Source organism: Phyllostomus discolor, chromosome 5, assembly GCF_004126475.2.
Source record: "Phyllostomus discolor isolate MPI-MPIP mPhyDis1 chromosome 5, mPhyDis1.pri.v3, whole genome shotgun sequence".
Taxonomy (NCBI): Eukaryota; Metazoa; Chordata; class Mammalia; order Chiroptera; family Phyllostomidae; genus Phyllostomus; species Phyllostomus discolor.
In genome coordinates, this window is record NC_040907.2 from 43,873,908 (window position 1) to 43,900,312 (window position 26,405).

The following is a 26,405-nucleotide window of genomic DNA, read 5'->3' on the forward strand; positions in this document are numbered from 1 at the left end:
GCTGGATAAGGCCTCCAAAAAGAAGGTTGTGCCTAGAGTGCTAAAGCTTCCTTGCCTAAGTTCCATGGCCCATGATGTGTCTTTGACCAAAACTATTGTTTATACTATAGTTAAACTATATAGTTAAACTATAACTATAGTTTATTTCTTCTTCAGAAGAAAAGAAAGGGGAGGACTGGATTAAGTCTTCACCTATACTATGGTTCCATCCCTTACTGATGCAAGGGTCCCATCCCTTACTAATATTGCTGCTCTCCCTTCTACATTCTGGTTAATCTTTCTGCCTCTATCTCCCATAGTCTACATCTGGGTCCCCCACATGTGCTGCAGGAATTTCAGGTGGAGGAGATTACACATATCACTTATTTCAAAAGAGTAACCTCACCTCAGGCATCTCCAAAAAGTAGAATGCCCATCTCAAGGAGCCAACTGATGGGCAAATACTGAGAGCTCACTGTACACAAATAATAATAACACATTCATAATACTCCAAGCACTGTTCTAAACCTTTTCCAATTATATCATGAACTCCATTATTAGGCCCATTTTTCAGATGAGAAATCTGCAGCAGAGAGTTTTGTGCCCCATCTGAGGTCCCACAGGCAGAAAATGGCAGAAGTTTCAGTCCACCACTGTGTCACCCAGACAGGAGGAGCCCAAGACCAACAACACCTGGAACAGCTACCTGGAATCCAACCCTCATGTGAGGATGGCAGATGAAACAGGCATCCCAACACCATTTTTTTAGAAAGAAATGCCTTTCTTATTTGTGTCATGGACTTGGAGTCTCTGAGCAGCTCAACCTGTTCCTTAACACCCTTTGTCTTTCAGCCTCTCAATGAGCATGTGGAGTCACTTTGGGCACTTAACTACACATAACCTGGTTGTGTTTGGTTAATCAGTTACTACTTTTGATAAGTCTCATCTCCCCAACTAGATTTGAAAAAAATGTCCTTGCAGGTACAGAATGGATTTTACTGTGGTCTTAGAGAACACACCTGTGGATTCCCATTTCCTAGGTGTACATCCCTGCTCCCACATTTCAACTGTGGCACCATGGACAAAATACCTCATTTCTCTGTTTCAATCTCCTCAATTGAAAATGGGGGTGGTAAGGTATCTAAGCACAGGGCTGCCAGGGATATTAAATGGGTCAATAATTCACAGAAAAAGCTTAGTCCATTGGTTGATACAGAAGGCCCATTCATTGACTCTTACCCAAAACTAAACATATCAAGATAAAAGTACCCAAAACTGTACCTAGTACTTTATATACATTATCTCATTATATCCTCCAAACAGACTTCAAGGGAGGCAGATGTATTAAAATATTACAGAAAAGTGATCTTAGCTTTAGAGAAAATTAGTACATTACCTAAGCATATGGCTTACAAAACATGGAACCAGAACTGGAGCCTGAGGTTCTTTCCAAAAGAACATAACTTTCAGCCAGAGCTCCAGCACAATCCTGAAAGACCTGGCACTCATGCATCTGATATTTGTTGATTGAATAAATGATTCTGAATTCATAGAGGGTTTAAATAGGCTTGGTGGCATTACTAAATTTGATTTTTAGGATTAAAGAGTTACACTACAAAATACAAGGCTATGATCAAGGGTTTCATGCTAATCAACTGTTATTTATAATAAGAATAAACAAAGATAAACAGCTTGCTATGTATAAGCACTGAGCTAAGTGAATGTCTGGAGTTATTTCCCACCATCCTTATTTGAGTCAGGGTTGGGGAGGGTGAGAAATACATGTGCAAATGATATCACATTATTTCCAGAACTGTAATCTATGGAACAGATTGCATTGACAATATTTGTTTGAAATAAGTCTACAGTAAGTTATACCCCAGGGACTAGTCACTGCAACTAACCCATCAAAAATAACCAGGGCAAGGAATTGGAGCCTCCTGATATAATCTGTATATTTATAAGAGGCTTTGCTTCAAAAAAGGTAGCTCCAACCCCGGATCTCAAGACCTTTATTTGAACTCTTGGCTACGGCGTAATTGACAGAGAGAATTAAAGGGGATATGAAGACCTGGGACTGAACTTTCTCAATAGTCTCAGCTCGGCTCACATTGCTCATGATATTAGAGGCTGTGGTGATGATATTAAATGATGCCGCACTGACAGAGATTAACAGAGTATGCAATTAGATTTAAATGCTGTAATTGGAACATGCTGTTAAGTGCCTACCATCAGTCCTGGGTCTCCCCTTATGGTAAGTGAGTCTCTCCTTGGGTTGTTCTGTAAATTTAACACTCTCCTCACCAGCCACAAATCCTCTACCACTTACACAGAGTGAGCGAAGAGGCCTGACACTATTATGAAGTCGTCACGGATTGTGCTGCACACTTCCATGTTACTTTAAAGTGATAGTTTCAAGGTGCTTTCAAACCTCATTTGATCTTACAAGCTTTATAACAGCCTATGAGGAAAGGACAGATATTGTCAGGGATGCATTTAATGATTGATACATGTGAAAATACCCACTCAGGGTCTGTGTGGCCAGTCTGTGGATGAATTATGAATCTAAATAAACTAGGTCATTTGACTTCAAGCTCCATGTGCTTTCCATCATGCAATGTTGCCTCCACAGGTTGTGATTTAATACTAATGTTGCCTACTGAATTTGTCTTTTAGGATGTAAAGCTCCTTGGGCCCACACAGTACAACCTGCCATATTTTGATATCTGTTATCTTCATGCCATAGGCCTCCACCAACAAGATGACTGCGTTTAATGAATGACAATACCACAGGGTGAGGTCAAGCCATCACCATTGTGCTTGTTGAATATCTACTATGTGTCAAAACATCAACAAGAGCCATATAAGAAATAAAAAAGAGGATCTTAAAATCTCATTGACTATTTCCAACTATGTGATTCAGTTTGCTCCCCCATACAAAGTATGAATATAAAAATAATAGTTAACATTCTCCAAGATAATTATTATGGGCTAAGCTTTTCATAGATACTCTCTATGTACTAACCTTTTGATTTTAAAAGTTGGTTTTCAGATTTTCCATGTGGTGACAGGATTGCAGTACGGTGCTGTCAAGGTCATTGAGAAGTGAAGAGGGTTCCTTGTATGGGCCTCTGGATGAGCCCTCCAGCCTTCACCCCGAAAGAGAACCTGAAAATTTGGGATTCACTTATTCATAGATTATGTAGGTATTGGGTTTCTTAAAATATATCTACATTCAAAATTCAAAAAATAGAAAAATGCATTAAAGGAAAAATCTTTGTTTTATTCAAATTCTCCAGCTACCCAGTATACCTCTCTCCAACAGAACAAGCAAAACAAAGCAACAGAAAAAGTTGTCATAATCAGTATGTCTTTGTATGTCCTTTCAAGGGTATTTTTAATGAATACAGAAGTGAATCTGAGTATTTATTCTTTTTTCATTTTCCTTCTGTACCATACACATTGTTATATACCTTGATTTTTTACTTAAAATGCAACTTGAAGATCTTTCCATATTATTTCTAAAAAGCTTCAGCAGTATAATTCCATTTCACCAGTCCTCAGTTGATGAATATTCAGGTTATTCCCAGTCATTTGCTATGAAGAATAATATTGCATGTGGCATTTTCACACAGGCAAATATATCTATAATATAGTTTCCTGGAAATAGAATTGAGGGTCAAAGGCTAGATTCATTTATAAATTTGTTTGATATTGTTTAACTTATACCAATTTGCCTCCCATTAGTAGCACATAAGAGCATTTCCACACAATCTTGGTAACATGATGTATCATCAAACATTTAAATTTCCGCTAATTTGATAGGTAAAATGGTATATAGGTATAATTTTAATTTTCATTCCTGTATTATGCAAAAAGCCAAGTGGCTTTCTTTTTAATAAGAGCCTATTATTTTGGACTTTCCTGTGACCTATTTATGCATATCCTTTGCCCAGTTTTCCACTGGGTCAGTGATGTTTTCTATATTGATGGTTAAGAGCTATTTTATATATCAGATATTAGCTATTTTGCTGTAATAAGTTGCAGATATTTTTCCCAGGGTCATTTGTTGTTTGATTCTGCTTATAGCATTTTTTTTGCTTACATATTTTTAAATGCATAAAGTGAGACATATCATTTTTTTCTCTTCTGGCTATTGCACATTATATAATAATTCAACAGATTTTTCCCATTCCAGGTAATAAAATAATTCTTACATGTTTTTTCCTACTATTTTTATGGTTTCATATTATCACCAGCACCTGACCCTGCACCTGGTCCATAGCTGGTTTTTAATAAATGTTTGTTGAAATGATTAGTTAATGGATTAAATGACTGCTAAGTACCTCCTAGTAAGGCTATATTTTTATACTATATCAATGTATTCCTACCTCATCTGAATCACAAGGTGAGTTTCAACCCCTTTTTCCCTTTTATGAATATATTACCTTGATGGTAGACCGCTTACCACTAAGTATCTCCTATTTGATCTACTCTATGGAAGGAATCTTTTTCCCTTTTCTTCTAGGCAAGCAGTCTATCCATTCCCACTCCCACCTCACCCAGATACAAACACCAGACACACCGATACACATATACTGAGAGCTCCCTCTGTAAAGAGCAGACTTTATATGTGGTTTCTGTATAATGTAAACACTTTCTCTAACTGTAAGTGACATGTATATTAGACAAGGAGAAACTCTAGAGTTCTGTGCAAGGCTCAGAATTCAGATCTATTGCCTTTAGATCCGTTGCCTTCAGAACTATTCCTCATCCTTCCCCTGCTCTATACTACAAAGTGGGCTCACCTCCACAGCCCTAGAGAAGTACTGACCAGACTCTAAAGCAAGAGAAAAGGGGGAAGCCAGAGCATTCTGTACCCCCTTCTCCATTCTCAAGAGCTGGAGTATATCTGTAGCTACAGACCACATATGATAGGCCTTTGGTGGCAAGTTTTTCCTGCTGCCTCTGCCCCTACAGTCTAGAAACACTCACCTCCTTTGGTGCTTCTAAACAAGAAGGACTAGGGACTGTCTGCTGCTGCACATCTTTGGGTTGCTTTACGATCCCTTCTTGACTTCTTTTGTATCACCTGTGTAACCAATTCCCTACATTACATTCCTCCAAATGGTCTTTATTTTCCCATTTGGACTGATACAAGGAAAGATGACAACAGAAATCGAGAACAACTAATCTCTATATTGCCAGTTCACATTTTGTTTATGTGGATGCCTATATTCTCATCTTAGAATGCAGATACCAAGTGTTATGCATTCTCTACACTACCACACTAACTCCCAAAACACATCTACATATTAAAACTTCCATAAATATTTGTTGAATGAAGGAATAAATGAATGAATGAATGAATTAAATTGAACCTTGGGAGCTATAAAATCTTAAGTGTTTAAAGCTTCTACATATATCATAAAGTTGTTATACATTAATTGGAATCAGTCGATAACCACCTTCCTCAATAACATACAAATCTGGAAGTAATGTAATTAATTCAAGATTACATAAGTAATCAAAGTGTGCTTATTTTTCCATCAATCAAGACATAATTACTTAGCTGTGAGAAAGCTCAAAAGGTGTTTGTATAGCCTTTAATGGGGTTTGCATGGCATGTGACAACTCAGGAAGCAGCGTGGCATTCTCAAAAGCACTAGACAATCAGGCAGGAAAGAAAGGCCTATTACTTCTCAGATACTGTTGTAATTTTCCTTACAGAATTTCTTGTGCAGATGACCAGATCTTTTGGGATACAATTTCACACAAATCTACACACACACACAGAGCACCAACAGCAACAATTATAACAAAAAACAACAAGCAGATAAGATAGATATATAAATAGATAGATAGATAGATAGATAGATAGATAGATAGATAGATGATAGATAGATACATAAGTAGTTTTGGATAAGAGAGGGAAGAGAGACATTAAATAGTGCTATAGCTTAGTTTGGGTTCCTTTGCAAGAGTAGAGCTGACAGAAGAACTTAAGTGCAAGTAATTTGCTTACTTAAGAGATTGTTCTGTTTTCCCAAAACCCACAAGTTGAAGTCATAATCACCAGCACTCCAGAATGTGACTGTATTTGGAGGTGGGCCTTTAAGGAGGTGATTTGGGTTTGATGAGGTTATTAGTGTAAGATGTACTCCAATATTGCTGGCCTCCTAATAAGAAAAGACTATAGCAAATTTTTTAAAAAAGACTAGAACACAGACATGTACAGAGGAAAAGCCATGTGAAGACAGAGGGAGAAGACAGCTTTCTACAAGACAAGGAGAGAGACCTCAGAAGATATTAACCCCAATGACTTCTAGCCCCCAGAACTATGAGAAAATAAAATTTTGCTATTTAAGCCACTCAGTCTATGATATTTCTTTGGGCAAATCTAGGAAACTAACACAGAGGTAATTCCAGGGTTCAGGAGTTAATTCAGGAATAGGTGAGAGAACATTGAAAGAACAATGTATGTTCTCCATTCCAGCACCCATTCTTTGTATTGCCCAGTTTTAGATCTCTTTGTCATCATATAAATATTCATTCAACAAACATTTATTGAAACATCAATTAAGTATCAGGCACTCTGCCTGACTTTACAGGTACAGCAGAATAAAAGGCAATCCCTATGTTCATGGTTGGAATTTAGCTACAAGATCTAGCTAATGATTCTGGAAGCTCTGGCCTCAAGGCATGGCAAGGTAGCAACATGCCTCTTACATAAGACCACAAAGGATTCACTGGCCCAGAAACTTTCTCACCCTACCAACAGCCTGATTGTGTGGTTCCCTTCCAGAATGCCCTGGCATCCCATGTATTTAGATTTTGTCAGCATTACCTTTTAAGAGCTTCATAAATATTATTTTAAAAATCTAAATAATTTATTACCATGAATAATATTGATGCATCCCACACTGGTAAATTTTAACAGCATCAAGGGACAGCAGGGAGTCTCTTCCATTTTCACTGTTCAGTAACTTTTAGACCAATCTGCAACCAGAAATAATTACTCCCAAGTGGGCAGGAGAGAAGGTAACATAGCATCAGGCATTTCTGGTATTGCTGATAGAAATTAAAAATGTTCTGTAGCCATTAGAAAAGACCACTGGCATAGAATTGTTAATGCCAGAAAGGAAGGATTCTATACATCCTGGCTTAATCTAGCCCTGTGTTTAACACATTTTTTAAATGTGGTAATGTAGCATGAGCCTGGATATACAGTCACACAGATCTAGGTCCAAATACCTACTCAACTACTAACTCCTTGTGTGACCTCAACCAAGTCACTTCACCTTCCTGAGCCAAGGTTCTTCATCTACAAAATAGAACCCCTAGATCACAGAGTTGCCACTATGTTTGTGATGAGCTCTTTTCTACCTGGGCCATGTGAGCTAAATCTGTCATCACATCCCTCCAGCACTCCCTAACTCTCTTCCCTGCTTTTATTTTTCTCCTCAGCACTTAACATCATCTGAAACTCCAGATAGATCTCCATCTTTATCTCTCTTCTTATTTACATGTTGCTACCATTTTAGAATACAAAATCCAAAGAATTCTCAGATTATTTCATTGATTGCTGTATCCTTAGCACAGAGTGGGAGTGCAAAAAGTAGTTGTTGAATTAATCAGTTAATGAATGAACAGATGAATAGATAAAACATTAAAAGGTAGTCATTAAATGTTAGCTGAATGAAGCAAAGGACCACAAGTCTAGGTTAAATAGCTGGCAGAACAATGCCAATACCAAATAGTGACACCACTACTGTGGGTTTTCCTCATGAGGAAAGCTAAGATTTGGCTGAGACTTGACCACAAAGTGCTTTTTTAACAACAACATCAATTATCCTGGGTAAGTATCTTCTCCTTGGCATCCTAAATTTCTGACAAGTACCCAGCTGGTTGAGAGACAGCCTTACTTAATAACAACCCCTGACCTTTAAAGAGCTTTTTCCTTTAATCAAAGCACTTTCAGATACACATTCTACTATGGCTCCATATCTGTGCAGCAAAAGGTTCTTCCCACAACTTCTACCTTGTGTGTGAGTAAGGACACAAAGATTACAACAGCATGTCTCAAAGAGAAATCAGGCCAGCAAATGAGAGAAAATGTGCAATAGTGGGTTGGGAGTAAAGCCAAAAAAAAATAATGTTTGTTACTGTTAATATGACCTCACTTTTAACCCTTAGACTGAAATGGTCTGGGATACAACACAGGTCACAGAAAGGTGGTGCAGTGAGGTAAGAAGGGGCCACTTCCCAGAGACATACATTGGCTAACTGAAGACTGGCCATCAATAGGGTCACAGAAGTTATGGGTAAATGGTCCTCATACCCAAATATGAGTTGGACAAGTGTTTCTCCAGTGAATAGATGAATAGGTGAATGAATGAAATATATGTATTTGTCTTCATCCATAAATATTTATTAAGTACCTCCATTGTACCAGGTTCTGTGGTAGGCACCAGAGGTATAAAGGTGAATGAGACATGTAGAGTGCTGGGGCTGCACCCATGACTATCAAACATTTTTTAGACTTGGAATCTCCTTCAAAAGAACAAAAGCCCAATATACAAAACAGTTCAACAGTGAGCTACTCCAAATTGAACAGGGTCTTGTTTGGATGGGTAGGAAAGCGGAGGGTGAAAGGGGCCATTTTGTCTGTGGGGTGTCTGAAGAAGCCCTATAGATTCCCAGAGCATGTTTGAAAACATTGACCATTCAGGTGCCCCTATGACAGAGGTGTTAATATTCTGTGGGTTATAATCAAGCCCATTATAAGAAAGAAGGGTTCTGAGGGGTCAAAGACAAAGAGAGAAAGGTTCAGAACTCAAAGTGTCCTTTACAGCAGGTACTACTATAGGGTTCCCTGATAATCAGAGTTTGTGAAGGCCAAGGCTTTGGGGTAGGAGGCTGTCATGGACATTAGTCATTTATATTGGCTACTCAGCATGGATCTTGTTGAAGGAAAAATTGCTTCTTTTTATGGAGGCAGAAATGCTAGATGCTTGCACAGGTATGAACCTGGATCTAGAGATATAAGTAGATGTCCCCTCTCCTCTCCTCTCCTCTCCTCTCCTCTCCTCTCCTCTCTTCCCCTCTCTTCCATCCTTTCTCATTCCTTGCCTTCCTTTCCCATCCCCTTTTCAAACCTCCTTTACACTCTTCTAATTTCTTGCCTATCCTTAGTGACATTTTAAAGCCTGAGGTTCAAGTCAGATCTTGACACAGTCACACAGTGTTGGGGCTCACTTCCCTTATCAGACCAGCTCCACTGAAAGCTTTCCCTCAAGCCTTCTATGCAGATTCCAACACTTTTGTTGATACAGGCTACCAAATAGAAAGGAGGTCAAATGGAGACCAGGAGACAGGCACACTTCTCCTTCACAAGTTCACCTCAAGTCAAGCCAGAAAATTGCCTAAAACTGTGGGTGCAAAATGAAGAAGTCTAAAAAGTTTCCAATCATATCACCTTGAAATAGTTCTGAATTCTTTCTCTTTCAATACACAGCTTTAACAAAATAAAAAGACTTCCTAGCTTATGTATTTATAGTTTAGAAAATGTCAGCCAAAGACAGTGGTTTCTTCCTGCTTAGAACTTTGGGTGATCTAAGGGTCATATGCTTTGAGAAGTCATTTTTCCTTTAAGGAACTCCTTAAAGAGGAATCCAGGTGGACTTCCAATAGCCAAGTTGTTGACAAACTACCAGAGTTTCTGATATTTCCTGGACACCACTCCATATTGCTTTAACAGGATTTCATTGCATTCAACTTGATATTCCCTCCAAAACCATTAATCCAGTCTCAGCTACTTCTGTTGGTCAGAATTGACTTGGAAACTATACTTAGAGAGCTCCAGAGAGAGAGAAAATATTCTCCTGTGTTAATTTAAAAACTGGTGACCAAGAAATAAAGTTCTAGTTAGGGAATTAGGAGTTAGGAAATTGGGGTTCTCATGCTGAACTTGCCAACTTTCAGGTTTGTGAACTTGGTGTTCCTCATCTATGAAACAGGGGAAATATAATTCCTGGGATTTTTGTAGAGATTAATTAAGAACATATGTGATTTTTAAATATAAATAAGAATATATATTATTAATATATTGCTGAATGAAATTTACCATCTATTGTTGTTTCTTTTTGTTGTTGTTGTTGTTGTTGTTGTTGTTGCTGTTGTTCTGATTCTACAGAATCAGAAGCAAGTGTGGCCAGAGATGCTGGTGAAGACATGTGGATGGGAAATAAGAGAAGCTGTGATGATGGGGAAGACAGAGAACTTTGAAGTCAGAGGGTTCTGTTTCCCACTGGTCATGTGATTGTAGCCAGTCAGTTTTAGCTTTTGGGATAAAATTGCAAGAATTGAATAATATGATGAATATAAAAGCCCTAAGTATGGTGCTTACTTCATAGTATGAAGTCAGTCAGTATTGATTTCCTTCCATTTACTCCTCTTATTAAAGAAGGGGAACCTTTTTCACTTACAGAGGTGTAAACCAAAGGTCAGCAAATACAGCCAGAAGACCTAGTAAGCCCACCTGTTTTTAGAGATAAAGTTTTATTGAAATACAGTCATGCCCATTATATACTACTGTCTATGACTTTTAGTTGCTACAGAGACCATGTGGCCCACAGAACCTAAACTATTTACTATCTGTAACTTTACCAAAAAGTTTGTTGACTTCCAATCTAAGCTATCCAAGTCCAAACTCCATATTTAGATCTTTGGTTAAAAAGTTCCATTGTTCTATATAAACTAGTCATTGTATATTCAGTCCCTCAGTCCCATTTTTTATTATTCTTTCACCTGCGAGAGGTTGACTAATTCAAGGAAGGCCAGAGATTCAGATCATCTTGGGATTGCCCAGTTTTCTCCACAGTCAATTGTACCAAAAGATCTTCTTAAACTTTTTATAGTCACATCATTATGGCAACCATTTGATGAGATAGCTGCTGTGCAGAAGCACTTATAACTTTGTACAGAAAGTAATGGACCAGTACTACAACCACTATGACAAGAACAATAACAATTAATAGTCCTGTTAAGATGATTGGAAGGATTATCTCCCTTGGCCTAGGAGAAAGGAAAAAATAAACAAATGGAACTATATCAAATTAAAAAGCTTCTGTATGGCTAAAGCAACCATCATCAAAATGAAAAGGGAACCAACTGTATGAGAGAACATATTTGGCAATGATACCTCAGACAAGGGTTTACTCTCCAAAACATATAAGGAACTCATATGACTCAACACCAGGAAGTCAAACAATCCAACTGAAAAATGGACAAAGGTAGTTCTGGCCAAAATGGAGGTGTAGATAGAAACGCTTCACATCTTCACACAACCAAAACAAGGATAACAACCTATTTAAAAACAATAAACAACCAGAAGTGCCAGAAAATCAAATTGCATGGAACTCCAACAACCATGGAGTTAAAAAACATTCACCCAAATCAGTAGAAGGGGCAGAGATAGGAGATGGAAAACTGAGCAAAGAGGATGTATGGCAAGGTGGCAGACCATGTGGGCAAGGCAGGGCTGGCTGAATGGGAAACTAAAGACTCAAAGCTAGCCGGGGTTTCCATGGTGGAAGAAACTCCCAGTCTCACAGGAGAGTTTGTTGGAAAGTGGGGCAGGCTAGGGCCGAGCAAGTGAGCCCATTGTTCTCTCTCTGACCCCCACTCCCCCACCAACAGACAGTGTCACTATGCAGCACAGAGGTTTGCCCTACCCAGGTGAATACCTAAGACTCCACCCCTTATGACACAACAGGTGCACAGAGACAGAGATACAGCCAAATGAAAAAGCAGATCAAAACTCCAGAAAAGGAGCTAAGAGATGAGGAGATAGACAACCTATCTGGTGCAGAGTTCAAAAAACTGGTAATCAGGATGCTCACAGAACTGATTGAGCTCAGATGCAAAATGAAGGCTACCCAAAGTGAAATAAAGCAAAATATACAGAGAACCAACAGTGAAGGTAAGGAAACTAGGACTCAAATAAATGGTTTGGAATTAAAGGGGAAAATAACCATCCAACCAGAAAAGAATGAAGAAACAAGAATTCAAAAAAATGAGGAGAGGCTAAGGAACCTATGGGACAACTTTAAGCACTCTTAACATCCACATTATAGGAAAAGCAGAAAAAGAACAAAAGCAAAGAATTGAAAACTTATTTGAACAAATAATGAAGGAAAAAACTTCCCCAATCTTGTGAAGGAAATAGACTTCTAGGGAGTCCAGGAAGCCCAGAGAGTCCCAAAGAAATTGGACCCAAGAAGGAACACACCAAGGCACATCATCATTAAGTTACACAAAATTAAAGATAAAGAGAATCTTAAAAGCAGCAAGAGGAAAAAAGAGAGTTACCTACAAAGGAGTGTCCATAAGACTATCAACTGATTTCTCAAAAGAAACCTTGTAGATAAGAAGGGGATGAAAAGAAGTGTTCAAAGTCATGAGAGACAAGGACCTACATCCAAGATTGCTCTATCCAGCAAAGCTTTCATTTAGAATGGAAAGGCAGATAAAGTGCTTTCCAGATAAGGTCAAGTTAAAGGAGTTTATCATTACCAAGCCCTTATTATATGAAATGTAAAAGGTACCTATCTAAGAAATAGAAAATCAAAAACTATGAACAGTAAAATGATAAAAAAAAAAAAAACTCATAACTATCAACAACTGAACCTAAAAAGCAAAAAAAAATAAGCAAACAACTAGGACAGGAACAGAACCAGAGAAATGGAGATCACATGGAGGGTTATCAGTTGGGATGGGGAAGGGAAGAGTGGAGAGGAAAATGTACAGAGAATAAGAGGCATAATTGGTAGGCATAAAATAGATGGGGTGGATTAAAAAGGGTATAGGAAACAGAGAACCCAAAGAATTTATATGTGCAACCCATGGACATGAACTAAGGCAGGGGAGGAATGCTGGAGGGCATGGGGTGCAGGACAGTGGAGCAATAAAGGGGGGAAAATTTGGAAAGCTGTAACAGCATAATCAGTAAAATATACTTTTTAAAAAAGGGGCACTTCACCATAAAAAAGTGACTTAACCCTTTAAGGGCAGTTCATATGACTTGAAGAACAGACACTTCTCCAAACAGGATATACAGATTGCCCATAGTCATTTGAAAGGATGCTCAATATCACTAGTCATCAGAAAGATGCAAATTAAAACCACCATCAACACATCACAGTGGTCAGAATGGCTATCACTAATAAATCAACAAACAGTAAGTGCTGACAGGGATGTAGAGAAAAGGAAACCCTAGTCCCCTATCGGTGGGAATGCAGACTGGTGCAGTCACTGGAAAACAGCATGAAATTTCTTCAAAAAACTAAAAATGGGACTGTATTTTGACCCAACAATTCCACTGCTGGGAAATACTGAATCCCAAAACACCAATTCAAAAGAACTTACATACCACTATGTTCAGACCAGTTCTATACAATAGAACTTTACACTAGCCAAGTGCTAAAAACAGCCTAAGTGCCCATCAGTAAATAAGTGGATCAAATAACTGTGGTACACTTACACAGTGGAATACTACATTGCAGAAGGAAAGAACTCCTACCTTTTGGGACAGCATGGATGGAACTGGTGAATACTATGCTAAGTGAAATAAGCCAATTGGTGAAAGAAAAATACCATATGATCTCACCTATGAGAGGAACCTAATGAACAAAATAAACTAATAAGCAAAATAGAACCAGAGGCAAGGAAACAAGGAACAGACTGAAAGTGACCAGAAGGGAGTGAGGAGAGGGATAAGGGTGGGAAGAAGGGGAAGAGGCTCATCAAGGAACATCCCAGAATACCCATGGACATGGACCATAGAAACCCCATAGGGTGAGGAATGACTATGGGAGTGAGGGGTGGGCTGGGTGGAGGAGGGCTAAGGGGGAAAATGGGACAAATGTAATAGAATAATAATAAAATATTTAATAAAAATATAAATAAATCGCATTAAAAAAAGATGATTGAAACCAGGAATTCCAATTGCCCAATCCAAGCAAAAGGAACAAATCCCATAAGCCATAAAAACTGGCCTTAAAGGGTTAAGTCTCTTTTTCTTTATGGTGAAGTATAGCCTGATTTATTAATGTATTGCCTGTTTCATTGATCTAAGTAAACAGGGACTATTAGCAATGACACAAACACCACAAGTAGCCAACTAGAGCAATGCAATTGTCCAATACTACTCATGCCAACAAGTTGCAACTGATGCTATTTATCTAGGGCAAGAGGAGTACCATTAATAACTCCTTCTACAATTAGTGATATGTTTCTTGCAGTCTTTTCTATTCCATTGGAAACATGGCTTGTAGTGTTCACATAAATAATGAATAAGCAATTCCCAAGGGAGAGGTTGATCAAAGTTGGCAAGGTTCAATGTAGAAAAAGTAGTGTGCATATCTAGTAGGAATTGGTGAGGGTGGTCATTTATATTTGTAGTTAATTTACCTTATATACTTAAGATTAAAGCAGAATATTGAGCTCTTTTTCATTCTGTGAAGTACTCTCATTGATCTGAACTGGGAGACTTTTCCTTGACTTGGTTTTTCTTTTCCAAAATAGGATAATCTTTTTCCCATTGTACCTTCTGTTTACAAATTCTATCAGTATCCTTGTCATAAGTGTTGTTAGGAAGTAGGCCACCTAACTGTTTCATCTGCAAGTCCATACTTTATTTGGAGTCTTGTTTCATTTTTGTTCTAGGGCCCTTTCAAAATGTTCTACCAGGAATTATAGTCCATGTAAAAGATGTTTTCCATTCTAATTTGTTTCCTTATTAGGTCTCCAGTGAAAGAGATGTTATTATGTCTGTGCCTTCTTTAACTCACAAATGTTGTCAGAAGTTATTTACTGATCTATCCCAAAATCTCTATCGTATCATCTTTTCTCTGATTGCACAATTACATTTTGATTCAATCAATATTATTGGAAATGTTTAACATTTGGTTTTTAGGAGCCTTTCAGGGGTTTTTGACCTTCAGATTTATTGTGGAAAGAGAGGTCATACAGGTCCCTTTCTGGGTCAGTCCAATTTCTCTTGCCATCCACATGTAGTATCTAAAGCTCCAACTGACATGTGTAAAAGTTGATATGTCAGATAACTATAGGTTGTATAAACTCAACACAATTTTCAATTCTTAGATGAAAAGTTGCTGGTCATCTGACATGACCAGCAACTATTTAGGCAAATGCTTAATTATAGTTTTTAATTCTAGTAAGGTTCAAGGTTTCAATTCTACTATAGCCTGCACATCTGGCTTATGTGCAAAATGGATGTTTACAGGTGAGTGACATATTGAGGTCTTCAAGGGAGTCTTTGTGAAAATGTAGGGCATCTTGTCAAAGTAAAGAGGTAAGAAGCATCAACACAGTTAGTAGACAGATCAGAAGAACAGAGAGAAAGAGAGCTATCTGCAGGAGACAGATCAGAAGAACAGAGAGAAAGAGAGCTATATATATGGGGTAACTATAGGACAAGGAATGAGATGATTTACTAGAGAAGAAAAGTAATGCTGGTACTTAGGTTTGTCAAATTACTCATTAACTTTGGCCAAAAAGTCTTTTAATAAAGTAGTTTTTAAATCAGAATTTTTTTTAAGGCCTCTGTACCTCAAACAAACAAACACCACACATTGGGTCTGGGAAATTTTAATTCCCTTTATTTTCCAAAGCATCTCTCAAATGAATGATTTTGTTCAACTTCAAATAGTCCCCAGAATAACCACTGAAAGCCCAAATTATCTTGGTGAAGTTATGCCATTTAGAAATATATGAAAAAAATTAGGATTGCGATGAGAGTACAGATAAGACAGGAGTTTTTTTCCAAGACTTGGAAAAGATGTAGTATACTTAACCCCATGAGAGCTGGCAACAGTAGAAAGTAATGCTTGTGCATTTTGTGTCTCAGGACCACAATCTGACAGTTTGCTACCTCCAAATGCAGGCAGCACTACCCCACTCAAAAGTCAAGGATAAGTGTCGTAGATTCGATTCCCAGTCAGGGTACATGCCTGGGTTGCAGACCATGACCCCCAGCAACCACACATTGATGTTTCTCTCTTTCTCTCTTTCTCCCTCCCTTCCCTCTCTAAAAAATAAATAAATAAAATTTTTTAAAAAGTCAGGGGCACAAAAAAGAAAGAAAGAAAAGCTAAGTTTTTAGAACAAAATATCTAGATAGAAGGAGAACTTTACCCAATTTTATTGGTGACCCACAGCAAAGTTTGTGTGACTATTGGTTTTGTGAGAACTGCAGACTCACCCATCTATGAAGGTGACTTAAACAGCAGGGTTACAGGGCCTATGTAAAGACACAAAAGAGAAAAAGCAAAAGGATGGAAAGGAATGGCTTGATTTCATCAAGGATGCCAAGCAAATGGGAACTAATAATAAAACCTGGTTACTAAGTTGAGAATAGATGCCAAGAAATTCAACATGAGAGTGTGGTGTCCAGACCAAGTGATCACTTACCTTGTTGGCATTGACTCTATAAGCTGTCAGCAGTGAGACACAAGGTCCTCTGTGGCTGCCACACCTTGTTATAGGCTGGGATCCATGGTTACAGGCAGTGCCAACCCTATCTCAGTGGAACCTCCAGAAAAACTGTGGGAATAAATAACACCACCCAAATGAGAAGAAGCAGAGGCTGCTTATTCTGTGCTTGCTATACCAAGGAGTTAGTCACCATCAATTACATTTGGTAGAGACTCACAGGCAGATTGGGTGGTGGGAAATCTTTTTAGTAGTAACAAAGAGAAAGCTTCAGATGTGCTTTAACTAGAGATTGTTGGCATGAGGAAGCGAAAGTCAGGTTAGCAAAGCAACTTATGTGATTGATTTGGGGAACATATTTGGCTTTCTCTGGTTGGTCCTGAGTTGGAAGTGGGTGCACAGGACAGGGAATTTGGCAGTCACTGACCAAGTCCTGGCAGAGGTGTAGTTTGGCTTCTCAGGTTGATTGCTGCAGAAGTTGTAGGTCAGAGTTCTATTGTCATATATGGTCTGGCCACTGTCTGTTTATATATTCAGCTTTTCAATCTTTTAAATGTTCTAGTTCATTTTTCTTTAATTGTCCCTGCTCTTTGTGTTTATAATTGCAAAATTTTGGCACAATCTAAATATCTAACACTAGGAGATTATTGGTGACTGTTTGATTTATATAATATAATCCCCTACTGTTGGCCATTTAGGATCCCTGGCATCAGTTCCAAGTGGAGAGGGGGATGAGATTCCAGATTCTGAGGGCTCTTGAATAGGCTGGCTACATGTCATATAAATTCTAGCCCCAACCACAGCAGGTCTTCAGCAGTACAGGGCGGTTGAAAAGCAAGGAAAATACAAATTAGCTGTTCGAAGACAGAGAATAAGAAATGATAGCAATAGCTAGTATATTTAAGTAATTGAATCTTCATGACATCTTTAAGGATGCAGCTTCATCTCCATTTTATAGATGAGGAAACTGAAACAGAGAGGTTAATTTAACCTACAGGTACAACTAGTAAGTGGTAAAGCAGGATTCAAGCCCAGGCTGGTCATACACTTAAGATCCATGTTTTTAGATAAATTAACCAGGGAAAACTATTTCTGAGGGCAGCAGGAGCTGGATCCCTAACAGTTAAGACAACTGGATGTGGAATCATTCAAACTGAGTTCAAATCCCAGCTGTAGCACATACTGTCCCTATGACTTTAACAAATTCATTAACTCATCTGAAGACTCTGAGTTCCTCACCTGAAAACTGGTGAGCATATACCCAGAGCCAGATGAAATCCATCAAAACTTCCAAGGAGGTATATATGACATATTAAAATATCACTGAAAATAAAATGAAGTAGGAGAAGTATTTTCCAAAACTTCTTTTGTGGGGAGTAGAATATGTGGCTAGAAGGAATATTTTAATTAATTGCTGGGAGTGGTGGAGGAACAATTTAATAATAAATGTTACTAAACCACCATCTAAGGAGAGGTGTGTTTGGTTAACAGGAGGACTTTTGTTGGACAGACTACCATATGAAATTGTGGGCCAGAGCTTAACTGTTCTGTGAAGTAGAAAAATGGCTGGCACAGCCAGTAGGAGTCCCCTTGTCCACTTCCCCCAAGCTACCCTCAGCCTCTGTAAGTTCTAAAGATTTAAAGATGATCAGTTTGAAAGGACACAAATTATTCAGCTGCCATGATATCTGTGATTTTTTTTGTTCTGGCCCACCTAAGGTTTTAGTCACATAAATGCTGTAAAGTTTAAGTGATACTAAGTGAAACCATGCAATTGCTAATATTTAATTGTTTTGACCCACAAAAAGTGGTAATTTGGTGTGGTTTAACCTAATATAATGTATTGAGAATACTTTGTAGCCCAGGATCTAACTCAAGGTAATTCCTTGGTAAATGATAGCTAGTCTTATTGTCAATTACCAAGAAGGTGCCTGTTAACTCATGCAGGCTTCAGGCAGACAGCATTGAAGGCCCAATCTAATGGATCGGGGAATTCTCAAATTCTGGTGAAAACAAACACCGTCGTTTGGAACTTAAGTCCATTTAAAGCAGAGTGTCTGCCCATGAGCTATCTGACACAGGAGAGAGGTTCCTACCAGAGTGAGGCTAGATTGTTGGGCTTTCCCAACCAGTAGACTGAGGTTCAGGGCTGTGTCTGCATTTCCTCAGAAAGGGGAACACACACAGGGACACTGAGGCAGAATTCCAGGCCTTGAACAAAGCTACCTTGAAAAGGGAAGGGAGAAATGGGAAAGGAATGCTTTGATTTTTCCCTTCTAGTCTCACTCTTAAAATGTTTTCCATGGTAAAATAGTTCAGGGGTCAGTTTCAAGGAAAGGAGCTATGAAGTCAGAGAACCTTACCTCTATCTTGTAGGTGTGAAATGCACTTTCATTCAGTAATCTTTATATGACAAAGTTTGTTCATGTCTAATAGATGCACATTAGAAAGTCTTACAATAGAGAGCATGTTTAATTGTATTGAATCCTATATTTCTCAAATATTGGACAATATAACTTTCTCGATACAATGCTTAACAGTCTGTTGGGCCCAACTTTTCAGAATATGCTTTAGAAAATTCTTCCTTGGATTATAATATTTTATATAGATATTCTGTGTGCTTAGCTTAATTTTGTATCTTCTGTACTTAGCACAATGACTGGCATAGAGTTGAATTTAAAAAGGTCTTTTGAACTGAATCTACAAAATTAAGACTATCAACTATATCATTTTTCACACTCTTTTAAGCTTTTAACATCTATGGCTCTGTCATGCAATTATGTGCCTAATATTATACTAAGAATGACCATCACCGGCATCAAGGAAACACTGATTAATAAGGATACTCCAGTTTCTCTTTAGTGCAAATGAATTTTTTGCCTTTTAACAAAGGATTACAAGAGATTTCTGAGTAAAATAGGGAAGGTCAAGGAGAGCTCCCTGGAGCAGGTGAGCTCTGAGGACATCAGAGTGAGGAAGACAGAGAGGAGGGGATAGAGTGATAAGCTTGGATAAAGAAGAAGAAGAAAAAGAAGAATTAGAAGAAGAAAACTTCCGACCAAGATGGAGGCATAGGTAGACACACTGTGCCTCCTCGCACAACCAAAAGAAGGACGACGACAACAATTTAAAAACAAAAAACACCCAGAACTGACAGAAAATTGAACTGTGTGGAAGTCCGACAACCAAGGAGTTAAAGAAGACATATTCATCCGGACCTGTAGAAGGGGCACTGATGGGCAGCTGGTGGGGAGAGAGTTCACAGCAAAGCAGTGGCTGGTGGACCCAGTGAGGTGGCAGATTGTGGAATGGGGCATGGCATGCAAGGTGGCTAGCAGACCTGGAAGCCCCACATTTACATGCAAATAAGCCAGGTGAAACGGGGTAGCAGGACAGACCACGCAACCCAGGGTCCCAGTGCAGGGAAATAAAGCCTTAAACCACTGATTGAAAACACCCGTGGGGAGTGAGGCAGCAGGAGAAACTCCCAGTCTCACAGGAGAATTTGTTAGAGAGACTCACAGGGTCCTAGAACATACCCAAGCCCATCCACCAGGAATCAGCACTAGAAGGGCCCACTTTGCTTGTGGGAAGCAGGGAAAGTGACTGAAATCTGGCAGAGAGCGGAGCAAGTGCTATTGTTCCTTCTCAGACCCCTGCCCCACATACAATGTCAAAACCCAGTGATGTGGGTTACCCCATCCCACTACATAACAGGCACATCAAGACAAAAAAAAATGGCCCAAATGAAAGAACAGATCAAAGCTGCAGAAAAAATACAACTAAGCAATGAAGAGGTAGCCAACCTATCAGATGCACAGTTCAAAATACTGGTAATCAGGATGCTCACAGAATTGGTTGAATTTGGTCACAAATTAGATGAAAAAATGAAGGCTATGCTAAGTGAAATAAAGGAAGATGTACAGGGAACCAACAGTGATGGGAAGGAAACTGGGACTCAAATCAACAGTGTGGACCAGAAGGAAAAAAGAAACATCCAATCAGAAAAGAATAAAGAAACAAGAACTCAAAAAAAAATTAAGAGAGGCTTAGGAACCTCCAGGACATTTTTAAATGTTCCAAAATCTGAATTATAGGGGTACCAGAAGGAGAAGAGGAACAGCAACAAGTGGAAAAGTTATTTAAACAAATAATAAAGGAGAATTTCCCCCAAGCTGGCAAAAAAAAAAAAAATAGACTTCCAGGAAGTCCAAGAAGCTCAGAAAGTCCCAAAGAAGTTGGACCCAAGAAGAAACACACCAAGGCACATCATCATTACATTACCCAAGATTACAGATAAGGAGAGAATCTTAAAAGCAGCAAGACAAAAGGAGACAGTTACCTACAAAGGAGTGCCCATAAGACTGTCTGCTGATTTCTCAAAAGAGACCTTATAGGCAAGAAGGGGCTGGAAAGAAGTATTCCAAGTCATGAAAGGCAAGGACCTACATCCAAGATTGTTCTAGCCAACAAAGCTTTCATTTATAGTGGAAGGGCAGATGAAGTGCTTCCCAGATAAGGTCAAGTTAAAGTAATTCATCATCATCAAGCCCTTATTTTATGAAATGTTAAAGGGGCTTATCTAAGAAAAGGACATTTAAAAAATGTATAGTAAAAGGACAACAAACTCACAATTACTAACAACCTCACCTAAAGCAAAACCAAAAGAAACTAAGCAAACAACTGGAAGAGGAACAGAACCACAGAAATGGAGATCACATGGAGGGTTATCAACAGGGGAGTGGGAGGGGGAGAGAGGGGGGAAAGGTACAGAGAATAAGTAGCATAGATGGTAGGTAGAAAATAGACAGGGGAAGGGTAAGAATAGTATGGGAAATGTAGAAGTCGAATAACTTATATGTATGACACATGGACATGAACTAAAGCAGGGGAATGTGGGTGGGAGAGGGTGTGCAGGGTCGAGGGGAGTGAAGGGGGGAAAATAGGACAACTGTAATAGCATAATCAATAAAATATATTTTAAAAAATAAAAATAGAGCCCTGGCTGGCGTAGCTCAGTGGATTGAGTGTAGGCTGGGAACCAAAGTGTCCCAGGTTCGATTCCCAGCCAGGGTACATTCCTGGGTTGCAGGCTATAACCCCCAGCAACTGCACATTAATGTTTCTCTCTCTCTCTCTCTCTCTCTCTCTCTCTCTCTCTCTCTCTATCTATCTATCTCTATCTCTATCTCCCTCCCTTCTCTCCCTAAAAATAAATAAATAAAATCTTTAAAAAAATAAAAAATAAAAAATAAAAAAATAAAAAATAAAGTTTCAGTGTTAGCCCCCCAAAAAAGAACAACACCGATTTATTAGTTAATATTGTTATATATTTTTAATAGCCTTAATTTTTTTGAGATTCCTCCTATCAAATGCTGAGGTTTGTGTACCCTCTTCTTGATTGATTCTACCCATATATTCAATAATATGTCAGAATCATACTATGTGACCTCCAAGTCTAGGCCATAAATGGTCATGCAGCATCACCTGTTTGGCTTTGAATGCTTGTTCTTTCAATGTCTCTCCTAGAAATACTTTGTCTTAAAACCTAGCCACTGTAGTTTCAGAAGCCTTAGCTACATGGAGAGACCAAATGCTGGTGCTGCAAGCAATAGTCTCAGGTGAGCCCAGCTTTGGAGTCATCCCAGCCCAGGTGCCAGTGATGTGTAGGAAGGAGCCATCTCAGTAGTTGAACCACCAGCCCCAATGTTAGTCCCAACATTTGAGCTATTTGAGTCACCCCAGCTATTCAAGTCTTATTGGCCAAGGCTTCAGCCATTGTGGATAAGAGAGACACCATTCCCACGGTACCTTGTATGAATTCTTGATGCACAGAACCCATGCCACAATTCATAGTGGTTGTTTGATATCACTAAATTTAGAAGTAGTTTGCATGCAATAGTACATAAGTGGAACAATTACAATGGCTATAAGTGTAAAACTCCAACTGAATATGAGTAAACGAAAAGCATAATCTACTCACTCATGAATCTGGAAAGAGGAGGGCCAAATTTGGCCTCAATGACAATAGTTCAGGAACTGATGTTGTTATCAAAACTCTCTCTACTCATGGCCTCTACTTCTCTCCCCATACTGACAGGAAAGAAAACTTGTACCCCTCAAGATCAGTATTTATTTAATCTTCCAGAGAAAGACATTGGCCCAGTTGAATACTGTATATATTCCTGAATTAATAACTATGGTTAAAAGACTGGGAGGCTATGAGTGGCCTATGTCAGGAGCCAATTCCTCTGGCTAAAGGCATGATCTATGATATTCAGTCTTTACCAGAACACATCATTAGAGCAAGGAAATTTACCCCAAAAGGACTGGCTATTCTGGAGAGACAAAGCAATATGCAGCAACTACAGTGGTTTAAAATATTATTTCAGGGTACTTCCTAAGCACAGTAGTTCAATTTACCCACAGGTGGGATAAAGTGAGGGATGAGATGATCTCTCTAACTGAAAATTCTTAAACTGTCAAAAGACCCAGAGAAGGATGCTTTGCTCACACTTGACAGATATTTTTCAATGTACATGTAGTACATGTTTTCACACTGTACTGGCCATCTCACTGAACCCTCACAACCACCCTAGGAGGCAGGTAATATCAATCCCCTGTTATGAGTAAAGAAAACAGAACTCCCACAATTAAGACTTACTTGCCACCCAGCTGGCATAGCTCAATGGATTGAGCATGGGCTGTGAACCAAAGTGTCGCAGGTTTGATTCCCAGTCAGGGTACATGCCTGGGTTGCAGGCCATGACTCCCAGCAACCACACATTGATGTTTCTCCCTCTCTTTTTCCCTCCCTTTCCTCTCTAAAAATGAATAAATAAAATCTTTAAAAAAAAAGACTTACTTGCCCAACCCAGGTTATACACTTCCAGGGGTCAGAAATAACATACAGAGCCTGGCCTTCAGTTTCCAAATTCAGAACCTTGTATCCAATTCACATTAAGAGCACTGGAACCCTTGAACAAGGAGTTACTCACCCAGACTAACAAAAACAAAAACCCTTAAGTTTGTCCACATAAAATCTAAACAAAAGTATCTCAAAGTGCTAGTTGTTCGGCCATCAATAAGGCAATAGCCAGTTAGGTCTTGAGACAGGCAGAGACATTAACCACAACCTGAGGGACTTGTTTTCTCCATTGTCTAAGTGCCCTTGGACCTCAGACAAACCTCATTATTTCTTGGAAACATGTATTCCTCTGAGAGCCAGGGAAGGCGTGTGGTCCAGTAAATGCAATTAGCAGTCTCACTGAGCGTTTCCTCGTCTGTTGTCTCCCAGAGAACAGCCATCAGAAAGCTCACATTTTCAAAAAAAACACTCTTCCAAATGACCTGAGTCGCCAGAAGATTTTAAGTGGGTCTGAGATGTCTATCTAAGGAGCCTTTGGGAAATACGAAAATATTTATTGAGCACTTCCTATGAACAAGACTCTACTCTAGGCACAGAGGCATACAGGAATAAGAGAAAGAGGGTGGGGGGGGGGAGAAAAGGAGAGAGAGAGAATATAGGAGAGATTTCAGCAAGTTATATACCCTCATCTACAATGTAGGATTAATAATAATGTGGTGATGATGCACAGAGTTTTTTTTTAGCTCCAGCCCAGCCACTCTGGTAGCTCTTTTATATCCAAATGCCTACTCAAAATTTGTTCTCAGATGTTTCACAGGGGCCCAAGAATCAACATGATCAAAACTAAACTTATGTCTATCTCCCCCAGTTCTGCACCTCCTCTGGTACTTCTAACATTGTAAAAAGTTCTCAGCAACTCCATTCCAACATTCCTATCAAATTGAGGATCTTAAACATTAATATGGAAAACATGTCAAACATACCACCTTCTCAGTTCTGTGAACTCCAAATCAAAGACAGCTTTATACCCTTTTAGCCACCAATGACAGAAAGATTTGGACAAGTCTGTATTTTAATGCTCCTTGTACTCAATTGTTTGCCCTCCCAGCAGATAGGGACACCTGGTCTCTAGGGCTGTGTCTGAAACCCTTATTTCAATGGTCAGGTCATACACCAAAGAATAACCTGATTTTCAGTGGTAACACCCTATAAGAACAGCTATAGCAGAGAACAAGACCATGCAGGCCACAGATCAGAATTTCTTTTTTTTTTTCTTTGCAGGATGATAGCAATCAGGAGTTGGAATCCTTTAATCAATCACAGAAGTGACTCTGAGTTGAGAAGAAGTGCCTTATTGCAATAAGTGGAATTGGGATTCAGAAATGTTTCACCTCCGAAAGTACAACAAATCTTGTTGTATCAGTAGGTAGTGCCTTTTGAATATCTTTCAATAGACTGTGAGTTCATTGAGACCCAAAACAATGTCTACACTGTGTCGGTTTTCCTCACAGATCTTAATACTGTCAGTGCCCAAAATATGTGCACTGAATTACTTTAGCCACTAAGCTTCCTGTGGACAGTCATAAATTTTCCATTTCTTTCACTTCCATTATATAATCAAGAGATAATTATTGAATTGAGAATCTTGGGTTTCAGTCCATGATTTTCAGTAATTAGATTTCAATTTGTATCTATTATTAAATAGCTAATTGGAGTTGGTTTTGGTGGACAGTTCACCAAGGAGTAGTGAATGAGTATAGGCCTGGCGTGCTTTTTGGCAACTACAGGGGTGGGCAAAAGTAGGTTTAAAGTTGTTTGTATGAAAAATAATACAAAAATACTAGACTGTTTCATGTACTCACTTTTGCAAACCTACTTTTTTGCCCACCCCTGTGAGCAAGGAATTTAAATCTTAAACAGTGATATGGCATTGTGGTCCAGCTGGGTTACAAGAATGCAATTCTTACTCTCCCAGTGAACATGCCAGCATTGGTATGTGAGCAGAAAGGGGAGCTGTGGGTCAAGTTGCACGGAAACCTTCCTTTCCTTTTGGTGCTGCAATGGTATAATAAGCAGCATATGCATGGGAGGGTCAAAGCCATGAGAGGTTTGGTGGCTTCAGAGGCAGCATTTGGGGTTACATTGGGATAGGGGTGTCTCTTGCATGGTACTGGAATCAATTTGTTCTTACTCTCTCTTGTTTCCAGGGCTTGAGCACCTGTTTCGTATTTGACTTTTCATAGCTATCCCACAGGCTCATATACCACACAGGAGAAGTACAGGCATGGTAGGTCTGTGGGTTGACTTTTATATTTTAAGTAAAATCCAAATGAATGGGTAATAGATGTTGGAGGAAAATCATAAAAGGCATGACTGCCTAAGATTCTTACTCTTTCCACAGATAGTACAATCCCACTCCAGAAAGGGTTCCAGGGGCTGGGAAGTGTTATGGTATAAAGGCAAAACCAAATTAACAGGGATCTTTTGTCTATATCTTCTGTTCAGACTACTGGGGTGGCTTAAGGTGCTTCACTTGTCCCTAAATTATCTATGAGACATCAGTAAATGAATATTATTGGTGGCTTCTTCCACTTACAGCCCCCTTCACTCCTTAACTACTTCATATTTTCTATAGCTCACATTTCACACTGTTATGATCTACAGTGTTATATTCCATAGCTTAATCCTTTATTTTCCATCCTCCCTCCCTCCCAGTTTTACTTACACTGTATTTTCACAGTCTAGGACCCAGGCTACTCGGAACATAGAGTGGTCGGCTTCTCCCCACTGATTACCCTGGATAAGCAGTCCCCACTCTCCAGCCCTGGACTTCTTTGCCTCCCTGTGGAAAGGAACCCTATCAATCTCATCCTTTGGTACAGGCAATACCTGGACACACCCTTGAACTCTTGAGGCTACTGATAACAAAGCATCAAAATGCTTCTGGGCAGGAAAAATCAATGGAAAATAAAATAAAAGAAAAAGAAATATCTGAAAAAGACCATAAAAATGACAAAGACACATCAAGAGTTAAAAATCTACC

At 39.0% G+C, this 26,405-nt stretch overlaps 1 long non-coding RNA gene across 1 annotated transcript in view; it reads right to left on the minus strand.

Moving 5' to 3' along the window:
* Positions 1–26,405, minus strand: part of LOC118500962 — a 91,105-nt gene that overhangs the window by 60,711 nt on the left and 3,989 nt on the right. Inside the window, exon 2 of the long non-coding RNA XR_004903531.1 lies at positions 3,005–3,147. This is a non-coding gene — a long non-coding RNA (uncharacterized LOC118500962). The remainder of the gene's footprint in view (positions 1–3,004; positions 3,148–26,405) is intronic.